The 24883-nt window shown below is 43.6% G+C and overlaps 1 protein-coding gene and 1 long non-coding RNA gene across 3 annotated transcripts in view; one reads left to right on the forward strand and one right to left on the reverse strand.

Moving 5' to 3' along the window:
* Positions 1-11619, forward strand: part of LOC137563053 (uncharacterized) — a 65472-nt gene extending 53853 nt beyond the window's left edge. The window contains exons 2-3 of one of the 2 annotated variants that reach the window (XR_011030236.1): positions 1694-1867; positions 11183-11619. This is a non-coding gene — a long non-coding RNA (uncharacterized lncRNA). Of the gene's footprint in view, positions 1-1693; positions 1868-8794; positions 8827-11182 lie in introns of those variants that run through there. The other variant, XR_011030235.1, reaches the window with a different exon arrangement.
* DENND4A (DENN domain containing 4A) overlaps positions 1-24883 on the reverse strand; it is a 205005-nt gene that overhangs the window by 178563 nt on the left and 1559 nt on the right. The window lies entirely within an intron of this gene.

Genomic DNA, 24883 nt, shown 5'->3' on the forward strand with positions numbered 1-24883 from the left:
CCTGGGACTGAGCGAGGATCAAGAAGGCTCTAAAAGACACACAAAGAGCCTTCCCTCTCCATAGGTGAGAACCAAACTTTAAAAAAACAAATGGCTGCACTATCACTTTAAAATCATGTCAGGGATAATGTTCCCTTCACTTGCCCAGTATAGATATATGCACAGCCCAGACTTATCACCAGCCTGGTTGTCTCCTTGCAGTCCTAGGCCCAAACTGCTGTTTGTTCCACCATACTGAGGCAGTACAGAGTTCATAATAGTTATGCCTTCCAGTGTAGCACAAGTATGGAATATTATAACATAGTGACCCTAAAAAAATACACTGCTGTAAGTGTTTAGACAGCAGAATTGTCAGCCGCTGCCTAGCTGCTCTCGAAGTGATAAGGAGGAGTCATAACCACAAACAGTGTGACATACACTATCAGTCGGATATAAGTCACTTCCTGCCTGTTTCCAAAAAACGACACAAGTTTAATGCTGAATATTACTATGGATACGAGCAAATGCCACAAAGAAAATAAAAAATGATTACAAGGTAAACTCAGGCCCCAGCAACTATACCATAGCAACACTTATTTCTGTAGTCTGCATTATATAATATGTATATGGGATCTTGTACACAAAATGGTCACATGATTGTGATTTCCCTGCATGTGGAAGAGCCCTCCCCAGGAGCCCCTGCCTAATAATAGAGGCAGGATGCAGGTGCTGCTCTTCATTACATCATTATAGCTGTATATAGATATCAGTTGGATATGCAGCCACTATCTAAATGCTCTAAGGCTCGGTTCACATTTGTTTAAAAAACGTAACCGTTGCTCCGTTTTTTGGGCATGGACCAAAACCGGAGCCACAGATACAAATGTTAAAAATAGCGGCCGTCTTCACCCACTTTAAAAACAGATCCGTGGGCTATCCGGGGGATCCGCTTTTAAAAACTGAACGGAGGGTCCGGATTTGCAGGGTTTTCACGGACTTCGGATACATGAAGGGTTAGTGAAACCCAATGCAAAAACGGATCTCCCTCTACACAGACAGCTTTTGACACAAAAACAGATCAGTTTCCAGTGTCCCAGCCCTGTCTGTGGGTGGAGAGGGGGCCACCATGCTGGAGGGGGTAGCAGGCAGGAAGGGGGGCAGTGGGCACAGTGGTGGGGAGGGGGGTCGGACCCACCTCCCCTCACCTGGGAACCCCTTCCCCACTCCCCCTCCAGCTAGTTTCTTTTAAAATGTATCTATCAGCGAGCAGGGAACTTACTCACTTCTTTGCGTTCCACCGCTCGCCACGTCAATTCCTGCAATGCCGCCCACTGTACTTCAGTTTTGCGGGAGGCCCCATTATTTGGAGTTGTGGTTTTGACACCAAGATTGTATTTGCTATATGGATTACATACCGGTACTTTATTGGCCACATGACTTCATGACACTACAAAGGGCTGCACTTCAGTGGAGGTGGGGCGGGGGCAAGAGAACAAAATTCCCTGGGACTTGGATGTAGGCTGAAGTAGACAGGCACTAATGAACTGCTGCACCCAGAGGCGTAGCTATTGGGGGAAGGGGCAAGGGGGGACATAAGTCCCCAGGTGCAGCACTGTGAGGGCGCTCAGCGTGGCTGCTGTACCCCCACATGCATGAGAGGTGGCTTGCTTGCTGCCCAAAGTGACCCCGCTTCTCTCCCTCTTTCCCTCTGCAGAAGAGTGCGGAAACAATAATAACAGCATGAGACTCACCAGCTTCCGGAAACACCCCTCCACACTCCAACCTGTTGTCATTGACGAGACCGAAGTTTACAGGGTATCAGGCATTCGTTTCCTCAGCACAACCATCTCTGACAACTTCAAATGTGGACAGAACACTATCAAAATTGGTGAGTCTTTTGCTGTTATTAACACATCTGGCTATCTAAAGGAGGGGGGGGGGGGATGTCTGGCTATTTATAGGGGTGCACATCTGGCTATCTAAACAATGGGGGAAGGGGGCACATCTGGCTATTGATGGGGGGCACATCTGGCTATCTTAACAGGGGAAGGGGCACATTTGGACATTTGGCCCCGCCCACATTCTGATGCATGGTCAAACAAAAAACAACATTCTGCAGTGAACATTATTATCATCCTTTATATATAAATTAATAATGGACAAAAACATGACATGGAACAGAAGTTACAATCTAAGAAGTGGGGAAGTACAGGATAGAGAAGGTAAAGGAGCTGGTGTAGTGGATAGCACTCTCACCTTGCAGGTGTCTGTGTGGGTTTCATTCTAGGTACTCTGGTTTCTTTCCACATCCCAAAAACATACATATAAGTTAATGGCCTTAGACAACTGCTCTTTCTGAGACCTGTATGATAGCCCCTGACCCCCAATAGCATGGCTTTTGAATTAACAGGTTCACCAATTACACTTTAGCCTAATTCGTTGGGGTTCAGTTGTGTGGATACAACCCCAGAAAAGGATTAGTGTATAATGGGACCCTAATCAAAACAGCAGGTAAAGCTCTCTGCTTGCCACCCACATTTTTGGGGGGAAAGGTGAAATGGTACTGGGCTAGAGGAGGTGTCAGCACAGGCTCCTGCACCATCTTCATGCCCTAATGTCTGCTAACTTAAATAAAGGTTGTATTTTTCAGGAAGAATTGACAGGCTTTAGAGATATCCTGGGTATGAGGAACAAAGGAAAGGTCTGAGTCAGGGGTAACTTTAAGACAATGAACTTGTGAGAACATATAAATCCATACAGATTGTGCATCAAGCTGAGAGTGTTAAGCCCGGTACTCACCACATGACGGGTCCTGCGATGTCCCCTTGACAACGGTCATCAATCGATGCTTCTTCCTGCTGGCGGGTATCCACAACGTCACAAGACGCTACATGTTGAGTGCAAATGAGACTTCAAGTGATCATGGTACTGAGTATAAATATAAAGAATTTTCAAAGGGGATAGGTAGAGTGCAGGTCCAGCACTGGTAATATCATATAACAAAAAAGAGAAGGAAAAGGCCAAACCAGTATATGCTGTTCAAAAACTGCACAATTGTATTTGCATAATCAATATCCATCACCTAGTAAGTAGAAAATTATGTATCACTGCACAGTAATATCAGTATAATAGTAATCGTCAGGAGGATGCATCTGAAGTTACAATGGTAAGGTACAGTAACTCACTGTGAATAAAGTGCAAAAATTCCTAGACACAGATAGTGTACCACACATAATATGGGTATCTGGGTCCAGGCTGAAAAGTCAGCCGTCACATAAGGAGGCAATCCATTTTAATAGCAATCAAATTCAAGGATTGTAACCACAAGCTGCAAAAGTCCATGTAACAGTTCCTTAATACAGCATGTAGACATAGAATGTATAGGGTACAGCGCCAATCGCACGCTGGAGATCACAATAGTTGCAATATAAGCACCCTCAATAGCATGCAGTGTGTCAACACCATTAGTAACACAGTTCAGCGAAATAATGGAACATTGGTTGGGAAGTATTCCGTTTGCGCCATGTGCGATACACATACACATCAAGAGGCAACATCAGTGCTCAGATAAAGATGGTGTGATCTAATAGTTTGCTTGACTGCTCCACAATGCTGTGATTGGTGGTAATAAACAAGGTTGTTGCTGAATAATAGTCCAATATAGCGCCCAAAGTGCCAATCGCACACTTCTGAAATTGCACCGATAGTATCAGCCGTTATGGAGAATGGTGGTATAATGGATATAGACACACTGCATGCTATTGAGGGTGCTTATATTGCAACTATTGTGATCTCCAGCGTGCGATTGGCGCTGTACCCTATACATACTACGTCTACATGCTGTTTTAAGGAACTGTTACATGGACTTTTGCTGCTTGAAATGTTTTGATGTTTACTCAATAATACCAAGGAATCTTCATGCTTTTGTGCTGCCAGCGCCTGATATATGCATACTTCCATATTACAAGTGCTTTGTGGACCCTGTTGAACTTTTGATTGCTACCATCTACACTAATAGCTGTTATGTGGAGCTGAAAATACTATCCATAATTCAATTAGGTGTACTTTGGCTATATTGAGGAATAATCAACCAGTCATACGGTGCTTGCTATGTAATATGTCACAGGTTTTTGTTTTTTTTGTGGCTAAATGCCTAGGGCATACTATTTTGCATGGATCGCCTTTATTTTTACTCTATGAATAGTTTAGTATTGATCATATTGGTCGTACCCAGTTATCCTCTGTGAGTGGTTACAATCCTTGAATTTGATTGCTATTAAAATGGATTGCCTCCTTATGTGACGGCTGACTTTTCAGCCTGGACCCAAATACCCATATTATGTGTGGTACACTATCTGTGTCTAGGAATTGATGCACTTTATTCATAGTGAGTTACTGTACCTTACCATTGTAACTTCAGATGCATCCTGACAATTACTATCTATATTAGTTCCAAACAAATAGAATTGCTGTGTCATCAAATAATTATTAACCTCAGATGCCACAGATGATGTTGGTGGTTAAACTTATGATAATTTTCCAGTTTTGTGTTTAGTCTTCAAAAGTGAATTTAGCAGATGGGATCTAATAGATGGGCAAGCTTGGTGGGAGAAGTATCACAAATAGAAAATACAGGAGAGTCTGGTTATGTCAAGCACTTTGTAAGAATGACGCTTCAAACTAGAAAAAAAATGCACCTGGAGGGACATCTAGTGGATAATTACGGAAATGAACTGTTGCATCAATTTCAATAATATCACTTATGTATGTATTACACTCACAAATGGACCCTAAACTGCTGTATAATTAAGCACTATACGTCAGTGTATTCTGTGCTTGCGAAACTAGGATTCCCTGACTGCTTAAAAGGACAACTATCATGAAAAAATATTAAATTTAAAATACTGTACATACACATAAAATGTATATTTCTCCTAGAGTATATCACTATAAATAATTGTTTTCCTATGTTGCTGTCACTTATACAGTAGGTAGTAAAAAGCTGACAGATCTGCCAGATTTTGGTCTAGTCCATCTCCTCTTGAGAGATTCTTAGTATTACATTTATTCTTTACAAAAGCTCTCCCTTGAAAGGATCTATAAAAGATGTAAGCCATCCTGCCTACTCGCCTGCACTCTATTTTGGCAGTTGGAATGAGCAACTGCTGTTCATTAAAGGGATACTGTAGGGGGGTCAGGGGAAAATGAGTTGAACTTACCCGGGGCTTCTAACGGTCCCCCGCAGACATCCTGTGTTGGCGCAGGCACTCACTGATGCTCCGGCCCCGCCTCCGGTTCACTTCTGGAATTTCAGACTTTAAAGTCTGAAAACCACTGCGCCTGCATTGCCGTGTCCTCGATCCCGCTGATGTCACCAAGAGCGCACAGCGCAGGCCCAGTATGGTCTGTGTCTGCGCAGTACACTCCTGGTGACATCAGCGGGAGTGAGGACATGGCAACGCAGGCGCAGTGGTTTTTTGACTTTAAAGTCAGAAATTCCAGAAGTGAACTGGAGGCGGGGCCGGAGCATCGGTGAGTGGCTGCGCCAACACAGGATGTCTGTGGGGGACCATTAGAAGACTCGGGTAAGTTCAACTCATTTTCCCCCGACCCCCCTACAGTATCCCTTTAAGGTGCATACACACATCAGACCATAGTCTTTGGAAAATGAAAGATCACAGACCAATCTTACCACCCTTCATGTAGTTTGAGAGCCATACCTTCACAGTCTATTCTATAGTGCTGAACTCCACATCAGAAAAAAATCTTTGCAAGATGCTGAACACAAAGATGCTGTACAGACACAAAAGATCAGTAGCTGCAAAAGATCTGTTCCTGCCAAAAATCCATTCCTGCAAATTGCACTGATAGTCTATGAGATCTGCAGATCATCATACACACATGATTTAACTGACATTCATCTGCAGATCAAGCAATCATCCGCAGATCTAAAAAATCCATCCTGGTGGATCTGATCTGCAGATAATTGTCCGTTAAACAAGGTGTGTATGAGGATCTGCAGATATCATAGACTAAAGGTGGGTACACACGTCAGATAAAAGTCTTTGGAAAATGAAAGATCACAGACCAATTTTACCCCCTTTCATGTAGTATGAGAGCCATACTCTACACAGTCTATTCTATGGAGCTGAACTCCCCATCAGATAAAAATCTTTGCAAGATGCTGCACACAAAGATGCTGTACACATGCAACAGATCAGTATCTGCAAAAGATCTGTTCCTGCAAAAGATCCATTCCTGCAAAATGCATTCATAGGCTATGATATCTGCAGATCTCATACACACCTTGTTTAATGGACAATTATCTGTAGATCATATCCACCAGGTTGGATCTTCAGATCGGCAGATAATTGTCTGATCTGCAGATGAATGTCAGTTAAACAAGGTGTGTATGGGATCTGCAGATATCATAGACTATGAATGCATTTTGCAGGAACGGATCTTTTGCAGGGATTGATCTTTTGCAGATACTGATCTGTTGCATGTGTACAGCATCTGTGTGTGCAGCCTCTTGCAAAGATTTTTGTCTGATGGGGAGTTCAGCTCCATAGAATAGACTGTGTAGGTATGGCTCTCATACTACATAAAATTGGTCTGTGATCTTTCATTTTCCAAAGACTTTTATCTGACGTGTGTACCCACCTTATGAATGCAATTTGCAGGAACGGATCTTTGGCAGGAACTGATCTTTTGCAGATACTGATCTTTTGTGTCTGTACAGCATCTTTGTGTGCATCATCTAGCAAAGATTTTTTCTGATGTGGAGTTCAGTTCCATAGAATAGACTGTGCAGGTATGGCTCTCATACTACATGAAGGGTGGTAAGATTGGTCTGTGATCTTTCATTTTCCAAAGACTATAGTCTGATGTGTGTATGCACCTTTAGTGTTTTTGTAAAAAATAATAATAATAATAATAATAATAAAACCCCAAAAATTGAATGTGAGGGGATGGACTAGTCCAAAATCTGACAGATCTGTCAGATTTTCACTGCCTACTGTAAGTGACAACAATATAGGAAAAAGTTTATTTATAGTGGATTGTACTCTTGAGAGATGCACATTTATATGTATGTATACATTTATTTTTTTTTGCGATAGTTAACCTTTAAATGAGAAAGATTGAGACCAATAAAGTTTTGTAACAAAAACTATTTTTAAAAAGGATACCATAGTTAACAAATACAGTATTCTTACCATATTAAATTATGATTAACTTATTGTTGATGTATAATAACATTTTAGTATTTTTGTTATCTTTATAGGTTATTATTTTTAACTTTATTCATACATAAATTATGATTCAGTATGAAAACTTAGATGGGGCGCACCCTTGTTAGGTTAACATGCATTTTTCTGCATGTGGCAACATGCGCACTGCCACACTGGCCATTGAATTTAATGGCCTGCTCAGGAATCGCATATTGTTAGTTCCGCATTTTCATTTTTTTTTCCAGAGATTTAAAGGACAGCTGTAGCAAGAGGGCTATCAAGGCTGCCATATTTATTTCTGTTTTTAGGCAATACCGGTTACCTAGCTATCCTGCTGATCCTCTGCCTCTAATACTTTTAGCTATAGACCCCGAACAAGCATGCAGCAAATCAGGTGTTTCTGACATTACTGTCAGGTCTGCCAAGATTAGCTGCACGCTTGTTCCTTGTGTGATTCAGACACAACTGCAGGCAAATAGATCAACAGGGCTGAAAGGCAACTGGTATTGTTTAAAAGAAAATAAATATGACAGCCTCCATATTCTTCTCACGGCAGTTGTTAAAATCGGAGAATTTTCTACTTTTATGCACATGGCCCACGAGTTCCCTATTTCTTCTGTTGCAATCTGAAAAATCACAAATGTGGAAAATCCTGAATGGAAAACACACATGTAATGTAGAGCACAGAGTGCTGGAAACCCCAAAAATGCTAGGCCAAGTGCATTTGTTACCTTGCAACTCCGCTGCTTCTAATGTTCTGTCACTCCCCCCTCTTCCCTTCACCTTATACAATGGTCCTCTGCTAAGATTCTCTCTCTCTCTCTCTCTCTCTGTCTCTCTCTCTCTCTCTCTCTCTCTCCCCTCACCTAATGTAAGTCAATGGACTTAGGCCACATACACACATCAGACCATAGTCTTTTGAAAACGAAAGATCACAGACCAATTTTACCCCCCTTCCATGTAGTATGAGAGCCATACCTTCACTCCCCATCAGAAAAAAATCTTTGCAAGATGCTGCACACGCAGATGCTGTACAGACACAAAAGATCAGTATCTGCAAAAGATCTGTTCCTGCAAATTGCATTCATAGTCTATGAGATCTGCAGATCATCATACACACCTTGTTTAACTGACATTCATCTGCAGATCAGACAATCATCTGCAGATCAGAAAATCCATCCTGGTGGATCTGATCTGCAGATGAATGTCTGTTAAACAAGGTTTGTATGATGATCTGCAGATCTCATAGACTATGAATGCATTTTGCAGGAACGGATCTTTTGCAGGAACAGATCTTTTGCAGATACTGATCTTTTGAATGTGTGCAGCATCTGTGTGTGCAGCATCTTGCAAAGATTTCTGTGTGATGGGGAGTTCAGCTCCATAGAATAGACTGTGTAGGTATGGCTCTCATACTACATGGAAGGGGGTAAATTTGGTCTGTGATCTTTCATTTTCAAAAGACTATGGTCTAATGTGTGTATGAGCCTCCAGTCACATCTAAATGTGATTTTCATATGTGGAAAAAGTGTACATCCTGCAGCATAATTACACACAGCGTACATGTTTTCTAATTCCCGTAGACCATCGTGCATAGTGGACAGGAAATGGCGGGGTATATTCACTACACTGTGGTAAGCATCCCGTGTGAAGTCTTATGCTCAATGAATAGAGCATAAGGCATTACAGGTAATATATTGCATTACTCATCATGCTGTCTTTGCTTATCGTCTCCAGGACTGTTATCTCCACCAGCAAGCAACAAAATACTCAGAATAATATTGTCAGTCGTTTTTTTACCTACTTTTTGGAACATTTTTTAAATTGCAGAGTGCTGAAAAGTTATTTTAAACAAAAGATAAAAAATTATCTAATATGATGTGCTCAAGGCTCATATGCAATTAAGTTTTTCTCATCAACTTCTTTTTAAGATAACTTTTTTTTAACACTTTGCAATTGGAAAAGTGCCAAAAAGTAGGTGAAAAAATTATTGTTAGTGTTTTCTCCCATGCTGGTGATATAAGATTCATCTTATTGACAAGGTGTGAAAATATCACCTAGGAGTAATTGCATATGGGCCCAGGTATTATTTCCGCTGGCTTCAGACCACACAGTAAACGAACATTTCGCAGTGATGTACCTATCAGCAGTAAAGATACTGCCAACTGTGATACATTTCCGAATAGAAATTAGGAAGAGGAAAGATTTTACACTAGGCAAACACTGGCTAAATAATTTATAAAGTACCGATAATTTTGTTCATTACATTATATTCAATAAAGTCCCTCTTTAAAGAGACACTGAAGCGAAAAAAAATGATGATATTATGATTTGTATGTGTAGTACAGCTAAGAAATAAAACATTAAGATCAGATACATCAGTCTAATTGTTTCCAGTACAGGAAGAGCTAAGAAACTCCAGTTGTGATCTCTATGCAAAAAAGCCATTAATCTCTACGACTAAGTTAAGGTGCCCATACACTCGTCAGATTGGCAGCAGATAGATAAGAAATGCATCTGATGATCTATCTGATGCGTTTTTAGAACATTTTTTACCAGGATAGAATTCCAATAGATTTCAGTTTGAAATCTATTGGAATTCTATCTGATGGCATTTTTTTGCCATCAGATTTCCATTAAGGCCAATGCAAACTGATAAGCAATCACATCAGATCGACCTAAATTTTCCATCCTGCCAGCTCGATGGAAATCCATCGAAATCGGCCATCGATCGGTCGATTGGCCAACCGATTTGCAAACGATCAATCGATCGGGATCGATCAGTCGGCCAGAAAATCGGCTGAGTGTATGGGCCCCTTTAGTCATGGAGAGGGCTGTTATCTGACTTTTATTATCTCAACTGTAAGTGAACTGTTTTCTTTTTATCTGCTAGAGGTGAAGTCATTACTTCACAGACTGCTCTGAAAGACTCATTTTGAAAGCTTAGTGTTGTGTAATCTGCACATATTAGAAAATGATGCAATGTTAGAAAAAACACTATATACCTGAAAATAAAAGTATGAGAATATTTTCTTTGCTGCTATTCTAGTAATTATTCATAGTACACAACCAATTCATTATATCATATATTTTTTTTCCGCTTCAGTGTCTCTTTAACCACTCTGTTCAACCTTTCCGGCATGTCGGCAAATTACACAGCTTGTGTCTGAATCTCTGGAGGTAAGTCCACCACTACCTCCATTTTTATAGGATTCCTTATTTTCAATTTTTCCATACAAAAATATAAAATATATATGCATATCAACCTTGTCCATCTTTTATCTTAGACGATAGATAAACTGCCGAAAAACACCATTGTACAAAATGGCATATGTTACCTAGACATAGAGAATTCTAAATACTACTTCAAATATTCCACAACCAATATAATGCTACTTATTATTTAATCCTTAACATAGTACCTAGTCATGAAGGCATCTTATCCAATTATTCCCTATCTCTCCTGCACATACAGATAGAAGCTACTGGCCAATGAGCACTGTCCTAAGGGGCCCATACACTGGTCGATTTCAGCCATTGATTGATCGATTCTGTAGAGTCGATCGATCGATCAGAAATCGATTCTCACGAATTAGCCAATTGATTTGTGGCCAATTTTGATCGATTTGATCTATCTGACTAGGTCGATCTTCTGCTGGCAGCAGATCCATGGCCCACAGAGTTTCATTGGATCTAATGGTCCAATAATGCATTTAGATCGATTTCCAATAGATTTCGAATAGATTTCATTCAGAAATCTATTGGAAATCTGTTGCTAGTGTGTGGCACATATCAGATAGATTCCTGTCAGATTCAACTTGACAGGCATCTGACAGAAATCTATCTGATGGTCGAATCTACTGCAAATCTATAAGTGTATGGCCACCTACACTTGCTCCATTAATCCCATAATTACAGCTACATGCTCCATTATTCCCATAATTACTACAGGTTATATATTCCCTTGACAGGGCCCATCAGACACACAACCAAAAGAAGAAGAAAAAAAAGGATTTCCTCATGTATCTTCAGTGCCCGGAGAATGGAGATGTACTGATGTGAAAATTGAGATGCTATCTCAATTTTTAAAGATATTTTAAATATTTTTTTCTCATTGGCGCCTCTGTACCATCAATCTCAAAATCTAATATCGTCCACCCTTGGTGGAGGGGTGCATCCCTGCTAGCGTTCTATGGTAGAGAGCAACTTTTAGTCGAGTGGGGAGACTCGATTGTGATCCACATTTCCAATGCTCGCCTTTATGGTGACCCGCCTTTGGGAGTATAATATAGCTAAAATACTTTTTTAGCTTTTTGAATTTACATATTGCACTTTTGGGGCTCTCAGTTTCTGCTTTAATTTTGTAAGATGTAATCCATTGGTGCCAATAAACTTCCTCGATAAAAAACTTCCTATGTACTCCAAGCATTTGAAGACCTGTGTGTATCTGCTGCAAGCTGTGAGGACGTATGAGAGACAAATGATTACACTGCTCTTTTCCTACATGCATTTTCTATTGCAAAGTATTCTAGTGACGCCAAGTGTGGGTTTTAATACATTCACATGTATGTGCTGTGCACCAGAATTGCGAGTACGAAAAGGAAAAGGTGAACACAGTAAAATATTGCAAACATAACCTAACAGGTACAGGCTCAGCTTCTAGAAAGACTTCAAGGAGTGACCAATTGCTTAAAGGGACTCCGAGCTCTAACTAAAATCAAAATCTAAACTTATAGGTCGGGAGGTCCCTCGACGGTCATCTGGCTCTTCTCCCAGGGCCTGGTCAGAAATGGCTCCCCGGCGCCTCCCGGGGCTCCTTCTTCCTGAAAGCGGGCCCCCCTCCCTTCCCCCGTGAAAGCAGGGGCTGCAGGCCCTATTGTTACGCCAGTGCACATTATTTTTACCTCCTGTGTAGTCTGCTCATCAATCTCTTTCTCCTCACCTGCATCCTGTGTGTCCACTGTGATCAATGGAATTCTCTCTGCTCCATTTTGAAAATGGCCATTACCCCATAACAGCTTCCTGGTCATCACACTGTTAAACGGTTATATCACACACTTGAGCCATAGGGAAACATGGACATTACCTTGCACATTCAGTTGTAACTGACAGCAGCTGATATATAACTGAGAGCAACTGTTATATTTCAGTTCTGACAAAACCTTGTCAGAACTGGAAGGGATCACTACCAGAAGAAAATGGTGAGCTTCTGAGAGGAACTGACAGGGAGGTAAGGATGTAATATTCATTTGCAGTTATGTCATGTGTTTATTTTAAATAATTTTGCTCAGTTTAGGTTCCCTTTAATCTGATTCTTTAACTGTGCCGTGAAAGTATTGTGTGTTAAAAAAATCCGCCACAGAAAAACAAATATAATAGATGATGTTAAATTCCTAAGATTTTAGATTTGTTAGGCATCATGTTACAGTCTTAAGCATGTGACTTTGTAAGGATTCTATTAAAGTCAGCTATTTCCAGTGTAAATGTAAATGAGTGTGGAAAAGGGAAAGCCACGAAATATTCACTCAATATCCAAAGCTGAAATAAAACAATAGAGTCTCTGGAGGGGAAAAAACTGATATTTCCTTCCTGATTCCAACAGTCTGTTCTCTGTATTATTATATCCTCATGACTGCTGAGCCCACATCAGTACTTCATACTGTATTAGTCACACCGTGAGTACAGTACAAGGGGAAATTGAAAAACTCAGATTTTACACTTACCACATTGCGTTTGTTGCATCGCCTCCAAATAACTCACGTCAAGGCACAGGAACTCTTTTTTTCCCCTCTGCTGTCAACCTCTTGACTCTTCACCCACTCCTCCCTTAACCACTTTGTCCTTCAATACAGTATATCTACGTCAGCTGTGGCTCTCTCCAAGCCACAGCGACGTAGATATACTGACCTGCTTGCAGCCCTGTTGTGCAGGAACAGGTGCGCTTCAAAGCGCACCTCCTGGCACTAACAGCTGCAATACTAATTGGTGAAAGGGAAAATGTTCCCTTGTAGCCAATTAGTAACCCCCCCGCGGATGAACGATCACCGCTGTAGCAAACAGCGTGATCATTCATCTCTCCCCTCCGTGGTCGGATCTGCTAAAAGGATCAGAAAGCAGCCTGACTCACCTTTTCCTGTTCCGATCGCCGCTCTACACGCAGCCCTGTGATGCTGAATAGCCGAGTCCCGGCTTGATGACGTCTTTAAGCCGGGACCCGGTAACCGGCATCACAGGGCTGCGTGCAGAGCGGCGATCGGAGGCTTGGGCTGCAGGCTGGTCGCTGGAACGAGATAAGGTGAGTCAGGCTGCTTTCTAATTCTTTTTTTTAACAGATCTGGCCACCGAGGGGGCTGCCTAGGTGGGGGGTGGGGGATCTGGCTGGCTCCTATGTGGGTGCGTGGACCCCTGGTGGGGGGTGGGGGGTAAAATGTGCAGCTGGGGGGGGGGGACAATAAAATAAGAGGGGGTACAATTTTAATTTATGTGTATAATTTTATACTGGGGGCAGATCTGGCTATAATGGTGGGGGGCCCTAATCCAGGGTGCACCCGCTAATCCTGAGGGCGCATCTGGCTATAATGGGGGACCACTATTCCTGGGGACACATATGGACACATGAGGGGCAGCAATCCTGGGGATACATCTGTCTATCTATACTGGGAGGTGCCAAACACAGAGGACACATCGGGCTATACTGGGGGTGACTGATATTGGGGACACATCTGGCTATAAGGGGGGTCTGATACTCGGGACACATTTTGCTATCTATACTGGGGGACAGAATACTGGTGACATGTTTTTATCTTCTGTGGCACTTTTCATTTTTAAACTGGAGTTGATAAAAACTGAGCAAAAATGCATTTTTTTCATTTTTCCCCTCTTTTTCCCATTAAAATGCATAGAAAACTTTCTCAAACCCTCAGCTGGGACACGTCCTTCAGGAGTTTGGGCACGCCCAGACACCTGCTGAAACACAACGAAAAGGATTAAAAGCTCCCGCCCTCCCTCTATCCTCAGTGTATTTGTGTTTCCGCCCGGGAACACACGGAAAGGTAGCTCCTATTTGTTATTTTATTGCTCTCACCGGAGGGTGAGTTTGGTTCTGGCGGTGGTACCTATAGTTAGCCGGGGGGTGCTCCATGGAGGCGATCTGGAGTCGGATCCGGGAAGAACGTGCCGCCGCCGCCATTATGCTGGACGCCCACGGTTGGAATAGGGCAGTCCAGCTTCCTTCCTCCTGCGCGCCTAGCCTTCTGCCGGCTTTTGAAAAAAAGGCAGAGGTTCCGGCGGATGCGCATGACGGACTTCCGGGAGGAGAGGGGAAGCGACCGGAAGTGACGTCGGAAGGAGGTGTGTAGAAAGGACGCCAGGGAGAGGCCGCTATGGCGCACAATGGAGTCAGCAAGCGCTTCAGCGGCCTCTGCGTCCCAGGGCAGTGCACCGGCAGCAGCATCAACGGCAGCAGTGTCGGCGTCCGCAGCATCAGCCTCCTCAGCCTCCACAGCCAAGCAGTCGGATGGTGGGGTGAGTGAGAGAATGCTCTCGCTTACTGAAACCGACCATAAAGATAAGTGATTAATGGGGTTTCTCTGTGTCTGTTTTCTCTTTTCAGGCCAAAGTGGAGTCTAAATCTGGTGGCTCTAGTGTTAGGCCTAAATCTAAGAAATGTTGCCAATGTCTGGCTAAATTATCTTCTAGTTATACAAAAAGTTTATGCCAGAATTGTATTGATGCGGTTATTGCTTCTGAGTCATCAGCAATTTTTAAAAATGTAATGCATTCTGTTAAAAGGGATATGACGGAAACTTTGGGTAAATTTAAAGAGTCCCTTTTGTCAGTTTCCACGGAGGTTTCTGGGGCTGGTCCTTCCTCTGCACCTATTGAGTCCATTCCTCCTCCTATCTCTGGCGATCTGGAGTCGGATCCTCCTGCGGGCCCTTCCCAGTTACCAGTTGATTTTAGAGGGGCTCTGCAGGAGGAGGAAGAGGAGGAGGAGGAGAGGGAAGATTTAGAGAGCGGAAATTTCTCTGAAGTTGAGGAGGGAGAGACCGTTCATTCAGAGGAAGACTCGGATGAAGAGTCTAAAAAACCAGCAAGATTTTTGTTTAATACAGATGAGGTTAATGATTTACTTAAAGCTGTATACACTACGGAACAAATTCCTGAAGTTCAAAAGGAATTGTCAGTTCAGGATCAGGTATATTCCGGTTTGGCTCAGCAAACGGGTAGAGTTTTTCCGTTTCACCAGTCCCTTAACCACCTTAGCGGAATGGACGAGCTCAGCTCGTCCATTACTGCCAGAGGGTGCCGCTCAGGCCCTGCTGGGCCGATTTTGATAAAATAAAAAGCAGCACACGCAGCCGGCACTTTGCCAGCCGCGTGTGCTGCCTGATCGCCGCCGCTCTGCGGCGATCCGCCGCGAGCAGCGGCGATCCGCCGCGAGCAGCGGCGAAAGAGGGTCCCCCCAGCCGCCCGAGCCCTGCGCAGCCGGAACAAATAGTTCCAGCCAGCGCTGAAGGCTGGATCGGAGGCGGCTGACGTCAGGACGTCGGCTGACGTCCATGATGTCACTCCGCTCGTCGCCATGGCGACGAGGAAAGCCAAACAAGGAAGGCTGCTCATTGCAGCCTTCCTTGTTACTTATGCTTGCCGGAGGCGATCGGAAGAACGCCTCCGGAGCGCCCTCTAGTGGGCTTTCATGCAGCCAACTTTCAGTTGGCTGCATGAAATAGTTTTTTTTTAATTAAAAAAAAACCCTCCCGCAGCCGCCCTGGCGATCTCAATAGAACGCCAGGGTGGTTAAGGACATTATTGCATCGCAATGGCAGGAGCCGGAGCGACGTTTGTTTATCCCTAAGTTGGCTAAGAGAAAATATCCGTTTGCCCAGTCAGATATGGAAAAATTTACGAAGTGTCCAAAGATTGATGCTTCTTTATCTAAATATTCAAAAAATGCGGACTTATCCTTTGAGGATGCAGGGATGCTAAAGGACGCTATGGATAAAAGAATTGATTTATTGCTCAAAAAGGCATGGGAATCGGCATCTTTTGCCTTTTTACCAAGTGTAGCAGCTACTTGCATATCCAGGAATTTAAAAGTGTGGATGGAAAATTTAGTTTCACATATTACTTCTGGTAAAACTTTGGATACTTATGTCAAGTCTCTGCCGGTGGTTTTGAGATCGGTGGCTTTTTTGGCAGACGCGGCGGTAGAGATTATTAGAATTTCTGCCCGTACTACGGCTCTTATCAATTCTGCCAGGAGAGCGGTCTGGCTCAAGACCTGGGATGGGGACTTGACATCAAAGAACAAATTATGCTCGGTACCCTTTGAAGGTAATTTACTTTTCGGGAGTGAATTAGAGAATATTCTTTCCCGATCAGCTGAGAGGGGAAAACAGGTTCCCAGTAAACGTAAACCCTTTCAATTTAAGAAACAGGGGAATTTCAGAAGGCCTGGACAGAGTAGGGAGGATCAACCCAAGTCTCATTCCCAACAGAAAAAATGGTCTTTTCCAGCAGGCAAGGGGAAAGGGGGATTTGCTCTTGCTAAACCCAACAACCCCAAAGAGAATAAATGACTCTCGGCCAGTGGGGGGGAGGCTTCGCTTTTTCGTTTCCCAGTGGAGTCAAATAAATCCAGATCCTTTTATTTTAAAAATTATAAGGAACGGTTACCGTCCGCAATTTTTTGTTCCACCTCCCTCCAGGGTCTATGTGAACAGTCTTCCTCTAGATCAGAGGAAGGCAAACGGACTTCAGTTAGAAATTTCAAAATTAATTTCAAAGCGGGTAATACTTCCGGTGCCTCAAGAGGAAGAGTACCAGGGGTATTATTCCCACATATTTCTTGTCACAAAGAATACAGGGGACTTCAGATTCATTCTGAACCTGAAGTCTCTAAACCCTTTTTTAACTTACAGGAGGTTCAGAATGGAGAACATCTCCTCAGTAAGGGCCCTACTGCAGGGGGAGGAGTTTTTTGTGTCAATAGATTTACAGGACGCATATTTACACATCCCCATTGCACAGTCGCATCAGAAGTTTCTGAGGTTCGCAATTCAATCACAGGGACAGTGTCTCCATTACCAGTTTCAAGCACTTCCCTTCGGAATTGCGACAGCCCCTCGAATCTTTACAAAGGTGCTGGCCGAGATCATGAAGTTTATAAGACTTCAAGGAATAGAGATAATTCCTTATTTAGACGACCTGCTAATTTTTGCCAAAACAGAGCAGACATTAATACAGCACAGAGACCAGGTAATTCAAACCTTAACGCAGTTGGGATGGATAATAAATTATCAGAAATCCCATTTGATACCAACCCAGACGATCGTATTCTTGGGCTATACGATCGATTCTGTCAGAGGCAGGATTTTTCTTCCCATGGTAAAAGTAGAAAAATTACAGTCAGAGTTGAGAAACCTTTTATTGTTACAAGAAACATCCATCAGAAACGTGATGAAGGTTTTGGGGTTAATGACAGCAGCACTCCCGGCAGTCTCTTGGGCACAGTTTCACAGTCGAGGTCTGCAGAGGTGGTTTTTAGCAATTTGGGACAAGACTCAGGAGTCTCTGGAGAACGTAGTTCAGATTCCGGGTCAGGTAAAGCAAAGTTTACACTGGTGGCTAGGCACCTCCAATCTCACTCAGGGCAGAGTGTGGAGACAGGAAGACCCAGTGAGAATCCACACAGATGCAAGCGCTTGGGGTTGGGGAGCCACGACCCTAGGTTATCAGGCACAGGGGACATGGCCCAAGAGGCTGGCAAGAAGCTCGTCCAATCTCAGGGAGCTTCGGGCAGTTCTGGAGGCGGTTTTTGCTTTTCAGGAATTGATACAGGACAAGCATGTTCTGGTTTTTTCCGACAATGTTTCCGCAGTGGCGTATCTCAACAAGCAAGGGGGCACCAGATCAGTGAGTCTGTCCCTCTTGTCGACGGAGATTTTTTGCTGGGCAGAGGCAAATCTGTTGTCAGTCGAAGCGATTCACATAAAGGGAACGCTGAATGTGGAAGCGGATTATTTGAGCCGCCACGAACTCGATCAAGCGGAATGGGAATTGAATCAGGAGGTTTTTCTCTGGATAACAGAAAGATTAGGCTCTCCAGAGATCGATCTCTTCGCTTCTCCGACCAACGCGAAGTTACCCCAATTTTTTTCTCTCCATGGCAGTCCGAGCTCCCTGGGATTGGACGCACTATCGGTACCATGGACATTCAGTCTAGGCTATGCCTTTCCGCCCCTAAAGTTAATTCCACGAGTTCTCGAGAAGGTGCAAAGGGAAAAGGCAAATTTAATTCTGATTGCACCAGCCTGGCCCAAGAGGGTTTGGTTTGCCACGCTCTTGAGTCTGTCAGTGCAATCTCCATTACCTCTCCCGCTGAGGTCAGACCTTTTACAACAGGGGCCCGTATTTCATCCCAGGCCGGAGTTGTTCAGTCTATCGGCTTAGATCCTGAGAGGCTAATTCTTAGGAACAAGGGGATATCCGAAAAAGTGATTGATACGTTATTGAAGTGCAGGAAACCCGTCACACACAAGATCTATAGGAAGGTGTGGAGGGTGTTTGAGTCATGGTGTATTTCTCATAATAGAAGTCAGTCGGAACTAGGTACCATTCTGGATTTTCTCCAGGAGGGTCTTGAAATGAATTTGTCCCTCAGTACGCTCAAAGTGCAGTGTTCAGCGTTATCTATTCTATTGGATAGACCCTTGGCACAAGAAAGGTTAATCAGAGATTTTTTTCATGCAGTACGAAGATCCACACCTATCAAACAAAAGATTGTGCCTCAGTGGGATCTTTCCTTAGTCCTCAATGTGCTAACTAAAACCCCGTTTGAGCCCATTGAGGAAATTGATCTAAAATTTTTGACGTTTAAAGTTATCTTTTTAGTTGCAATTACGTCGGCCAGGAGACTGGGTGATCTCCAGGCCTTATCTATTAAGGATCCGTTTTTGGCAATTTTTCCGGACAAGGTTGTTCTTCGGTTAGATCCTAATTATTTACCGAAAGTTTCTTCGGAGTTTCACAGATCTCAAAGTATTGTTCTTCCGTCTTTTTGTGATAGGCCTTCTTGTGCCAAGGAGTCTGAATTTCATTGTTTAGATGTCAGGCGAGCTATTTTGGCCTACTTGACTAGAACTAGGGAGTTTAGAAAGACCTCTCATTTATTTGTTCTATATGGTGCAAAAAACCGAGGTCTCCAGGCTTCTAGACAGACTCTGGCTAAATGGATCTGTGAGGTTATTTCGTTGGCCTACAAGATTTCAGACTCTACTCCACCAACCAGTATTAACGCACACTCGACCCGTTCCATCTCTACATCATGGGCTGAGAGAGCGGGGGCTACAGTTCAGCAGATATGTCAGGCGGCGACCTGGGCAAGTCCTTCCACCTTTATCAAACACTATAGAGTGGATGTGCTGTCACAACAGGATTTGTCGTTTGGCAGGAAAGTGCTACAGGCTGTAGTCCCTCCCTAGGTGGGTCATTTTACTTTTCCATCTCTCCTGAAGGACGTGTCCCAGCTGAGGGTTTGAGAAAGCACCTGCTAGACTTACCGGTAGCGGTGTTTCTATCCTGAAGCTGGGACACTGTCCGCTACCCTACCCTTCTGCGCACTTTCCTGACGTCTGTTCTGTTAGAGGTCACTAGGAGGTGCTTCGCTCCTCTCTTCTTTCCTGGTGTTCCGGTCTTTTACTTTTTATACACTGAGGATAGAGGGAGGGCGGGAGCTTTTAATCCTTTTCGTTGTGTTTCAGCAGGTGTCTGGGCGTGCCCAAACTCCTGAAGGACGTGTCCCAGCTTCAGGATAGAAACACCGCTACCGGTAAGTCTAGCAGGTGCTTTTTTGGTCTAGGGACAAAATACCCGCCAATGAAAGTCTAGTTTGTCCTGAAAAAAACGATACCTAGATCATTTAGGTGTCGTGAGTAGGGATAAAGTTATGGCTGATTAAAAAGGGACACCGCTAAAGCGTCAAAACTGCTCTGGTCAATAAGGGGAAAACAAGGTCTGAATGCGAAGTGGTTAAAGTGAATAAGATATGAAAATAAACTAATGAGATAAACAATTGGATCTGTCTTCCTTCTCCTAAAAAATGACTCTTTTAGATATCTCAAGTTGTTTTTTTTATGTATAAACATTTACAGAGCAGATTTAATGTTTTATGGTCTCTGCTCAATTGCAGTGTCTCAAGAGTAGCCGAGTGAAAATACATGAACTATTGACCTTTTTATATTTTCCTCTCACAGTAAAAAGCCCAGGTATATGCTTAGAAAAGTGTTTTGTAGGTGTAATTTGTTATCAGGGAGCCAACTGGGTCCTAACTGGAGAAAAACTGTCAGTTCCATAGCTAATGATAAACTCTTTCAGGCAGGGACAAGGGAAGAGGAGCACAGCACAAGTGTCTGTATGCTTGCCACTGTATATGCACATGTCTATTCCATTATGTCATCTCTGGTACACTTTAAAGTTGTGGCCCCTGGCTGTTATTGATAGACTGTCTAGTGAAACACTGTTTTAAGTATCTTGCTAACACTGTTGCTTATTGTGCTTTTGCTTTATTATTTATATATTTGTATTTTATATCTACTCTGAGCCATGTACATGCCAAATCCGATTCCGGCACGACCCAGTCATGCTTGGCGAATAAAAGGCTTCTGATTCTGACCTCACGGCAGTAGCCATTACAGTTAATAGGACATGACACACTTCCTGTGATGTGACGGTCCGGAAGTGCCCGAGCTGCAATGCCAAAGTTGGTGTGTTTTCGCGTCACCGGAAGCAAATGTTCTCAATGGTAACATGCACATTTTGTATTTTTAATGCGTTTTTGGTGCGGTGCGCAGACTTTCAGATGGCATTCTTCCCGTCTAGCAGTATAAACGCCACTGAAGGGTGCGACTTTTTGAAGGCAGGTTGCCACCAATTTCCCTGCCAACGCAATCTGCTATGTGTATTAATAATGCCTCGTGCAATGCATTGCGTTCACCATTTTACCATGTGCAGAGTGGATCGCACCAAATGAAAAAGCAGCCTCAATCTTTGACCAGGCTTCCCAGGACAAAAGTGATAAGAGTTGCTATCTATACGGCATAGAAGAGCTTCATCTGTGATTTGCAGAATTTACAAATTTACAATGATAAATGACTAATCATAAAATATAACAGTTGCCAACAGCAGCATTACAGCCATCAGCTTCAGTATATCAATTAGCTATCACCGGTGGTTCACCAACCATCATTATATCAAACTGCTATTCACAATATGTTATCTCCAAGTAATGTATTATAACATCCATCAGCAGAGGTATAATATTCATCTGTAATATTCAATATTAAAATTATATCGTCCAGCACTATATATTGACTGCTTATCTGCCAGTTTATCACCCAGCAATATAACAGTGTGTCACTGACAGTTTATTGTCCAGCAGAATATTATATTACCACATGTGTTACAGTACATTATCCAGCAGACTATTATAACAGCTATCAGCAGCTGCATATCTGCATAGCAACAACTGCCTACAACAGCAATTCGCTGCCATCATCATCTAACTCCTTGCTATTTTTTCCTCCCTGGCAACAGACTTCTCTGATCCGGCCTAGGAATACTATGACTTCCTAGCAACAAAGTCTTGTCCTACTCTCAGCAAGAATCTCTTGTCCCTTTCCAGCAACACACACCAGTCACTTCCCTCTCCCCAGAAATACACCATCACAGGAGTGTAGCAATCACCCCTGCGACCCCTGCCATCACAGGGGGGCCCAGAGGTTTTGGGGGCCCCTCCTCCTCCCTCTTCCCAACTGCAAGTGCTGCCAATTAGCAAAAAAACCCTACCTGTTCGCTCACAAAAACCATGTACATGAGAGTGTGTAATTTTTTCCTGCTTCTAGATGCTGCTTCACAGCAAAACACTCTTTGCTGCCATTCGATTGGCTCCCCCGATCACATGACCCGCATGGGGTTTGGGGACCAAGGGGGCCCAATACTATCATTTTTGGTTTTTAATATTTTTATTGAATTTTTATAACATGAACAGAAAATAAATGAAACAGTTGTACATGAGTGAGGCATCAAAAGGTGACGCCCACGCAGGGTGCACACTCATACAGTATAAACTATGGTCGGGGGACAGTCTGGCAGCATGTGGCATCATATACCAGAGAGTCCAGACCAGGATAATGGTCATGTACACAACAATATACACATAATACATAACAATACACGTACACTCTACCTAATAGGTTCTCGACAACCAGAGACGAGAACCAATGATCACAGGAAGGGCTAATTAAGAGGGAAGAGGAAAACCCTTCCTACTACCCCTCAGCATGCTCCCACCTCTCACCCAGGGTGGAGAGCAGACAAGGAATAGAGAAAAAAGCAGAGAAGAAAAGAGAGAAAGAGGGGGGAAAAGGAGTAAGAGGGGGAGGAAGGAAGGAGTCCTAAGGAGCGTGAGAAAGCTCATCAGGTTGTATATATGTCGACATCTAACCCAGGAAATTCAAGTTCGATCCAGGGTTGCCAGATACGGAGAAATTTGTTATGCGTGTTACGCAAAACGCTAGTCAATCTTTCGTTAACCATGAAATGTGACATGCGTGACTTAACTTCAAGGAAGTTTGAGGGTGTCTTCTTCCAATTCTTTGCTATTGTCATTTTGGCAGAGAGAAAAAGGAAGGAAGCAATGTTATTTTGGTTTTCTGTAAGGCCATCGATCTTACCATGGAAGAGAGCTATCCACAGGTCTTTGCGTATAGTGATATGGAAAAGAGATTGAAGTAGGCCAAATGTTCTACTCCAGTGGCGGGTTAGCCGGGGGCATTGCCACCATATGTGAAACATCGTACCCTCTTCTTCACAACCTCTAAAGCATTTAGAATCAAGAGTAGGAGATAATTTATGTAGTCTGGCTGGAACTAAATACCATCGATTTAGCACTTTATAGGCCGATTCCCTAGCAAAGACGTTGGTTGAACAGGCTGAAATACGCTTCCAGCAGTCAACCCAATCTTTCTAGTCTTTACTTTGCCCAAGTTCTTTTTCCCATCCCCGGATATATGAGTGTGAGCGGGAAGATTCCGAGCGTGAGATCCTAGAGTAAACAGTGGAAATGGAGCCAGGCCCAGACAGATTTCTTAAGCACATGTTCTAATAAAAAGTAGGGAGTAGTGGGAGTTCTTTATCCCAAATAAGAGTGGTGATCCAATGCTTTATCTGCAAAAATTTGAAGTACTCCGATGGAGGGGGATTATGCTTATCTTTGATCTCCTGCCAAGAAAGATGACCTCTGCCATTGTGGAAGTCTTCAAAGGGAAGGTTCAGAAAGTAGCAAAAAAAATAAAATAAAACTCCAAATCCACTTATCTGGGGCTTCCTCCAGCCTGTGGCAGGCAGGACGAGCCCTCGGCGCCGCTCCGCAGGCTCCCGGTGGTCTCTGGTGGCGTGCCCGACCTGGCCAGGCCGGCTGCCACGTCGGGCTTCTTCTGCGCTCCAATCTGCGCCTCACTGGTCCTCCGGGCTGTACTGTGCAGATGCAGTAGTTCTGAGCCTGCGCAGTACAGCCCGGAGGACGTCCGATGACGTCAGCGCGCACCAGTGAGACGCAGATTGGGGCGCAGAAGAAGCCCGACCTGGCAGCCGGCCTGGCCAGGTCGGGCGCGCCACGGGAGACCACCTGCAGCCTGCGGAGTGGCGCCGAGGGCACGTCCTGCCTGCCACGGGCTGGAGGAAGCCCCAGGTAAGTGGATTTGGATTTTTATTATTTTTTGTTACTCCCTGAACCTTCCCTTTAACTGAAAGAAATTGATGGTCGGTCCACCACTGAAAGGCATTTGGATTGTCGAAACCTGGAGGGAAGAGTGGGTTATGAGTGTTAGGGCATAAAGGTAAGTGTGAGGATTGCAAGCCACCTGAATATCTAAGAGTCCCAGATGGCTAGGTCAGAGGTAAGAAAAGGGCTAAGGAGTTTAGGCCTGAGTTGTTTGGGGATCTAGGGAAGTGCATGCAATTTAATAGGGTGATTGTTTGGCGACTCAAGAAAAGAGGTGGGCATCTTGTGTTTTGTATAGAGCTAGAAGGCAAGCTGCAATAGCTGCTCTATAGTATAGAAGAAGATTGGGTACACCGAGTCCTCCATCGTATTTGTGTGCTAACAGGGAGGCCTTGCTAATTCCGGTTCTCTTACCCGCCCATATAAAGACCTGTATCTTACTTTGTAGGGTGTGCGTGAAGTGTGGGGGGGGGGGGGGGGGAGGGGAATAGAGAGTGTACAGAAAAGGTATAAAATCTTAGGCAGGATAGACATTTTAACCGCGTTTATTCTACCAAACACAGTGAGATATGGGCCCAAGATGTCATCAGGGAGGAGATCTGTTTGAGTAAGGGAGGGTAATTACTGCCAAATAAAGTATCTATTTGAGAGGTTAGCGTGGTCCCTAGATAGGGGATAGAATTGGACCACTGAAAGCTCAATATCGAGGACAATTCGCCTTTGGTAGCCGGGTCTAGAGTGATGTTCATGGCAAGGGATTTCTGATTATTCATCGTCAGGCCAGAGATATGGGAGAAACCCGTGAGTATAGATAATAAGTTTGGGACAGAAATCAGAGGCTAAGTGACTGAAAATAGCATGTTGTCTGCGAACATTAGAACTTTGTTGA

The sequence above is a fragment of the Hyperolius riggenbachi genome, chromosome 3 (genome assembly GCF_040937935.1).
Source record: "Hyperolius riggenbachi isolate aHypRig1 chromosome 3, aHypRig1.pri, whole genome shotgun sequence".
NCBI classification, from domain to species: Eukaryota; Metazoa; Chordata; class Amphibia; order Anura; family Hyperoliidae; genus Hyperolius; species Hyperolius riggenbachi.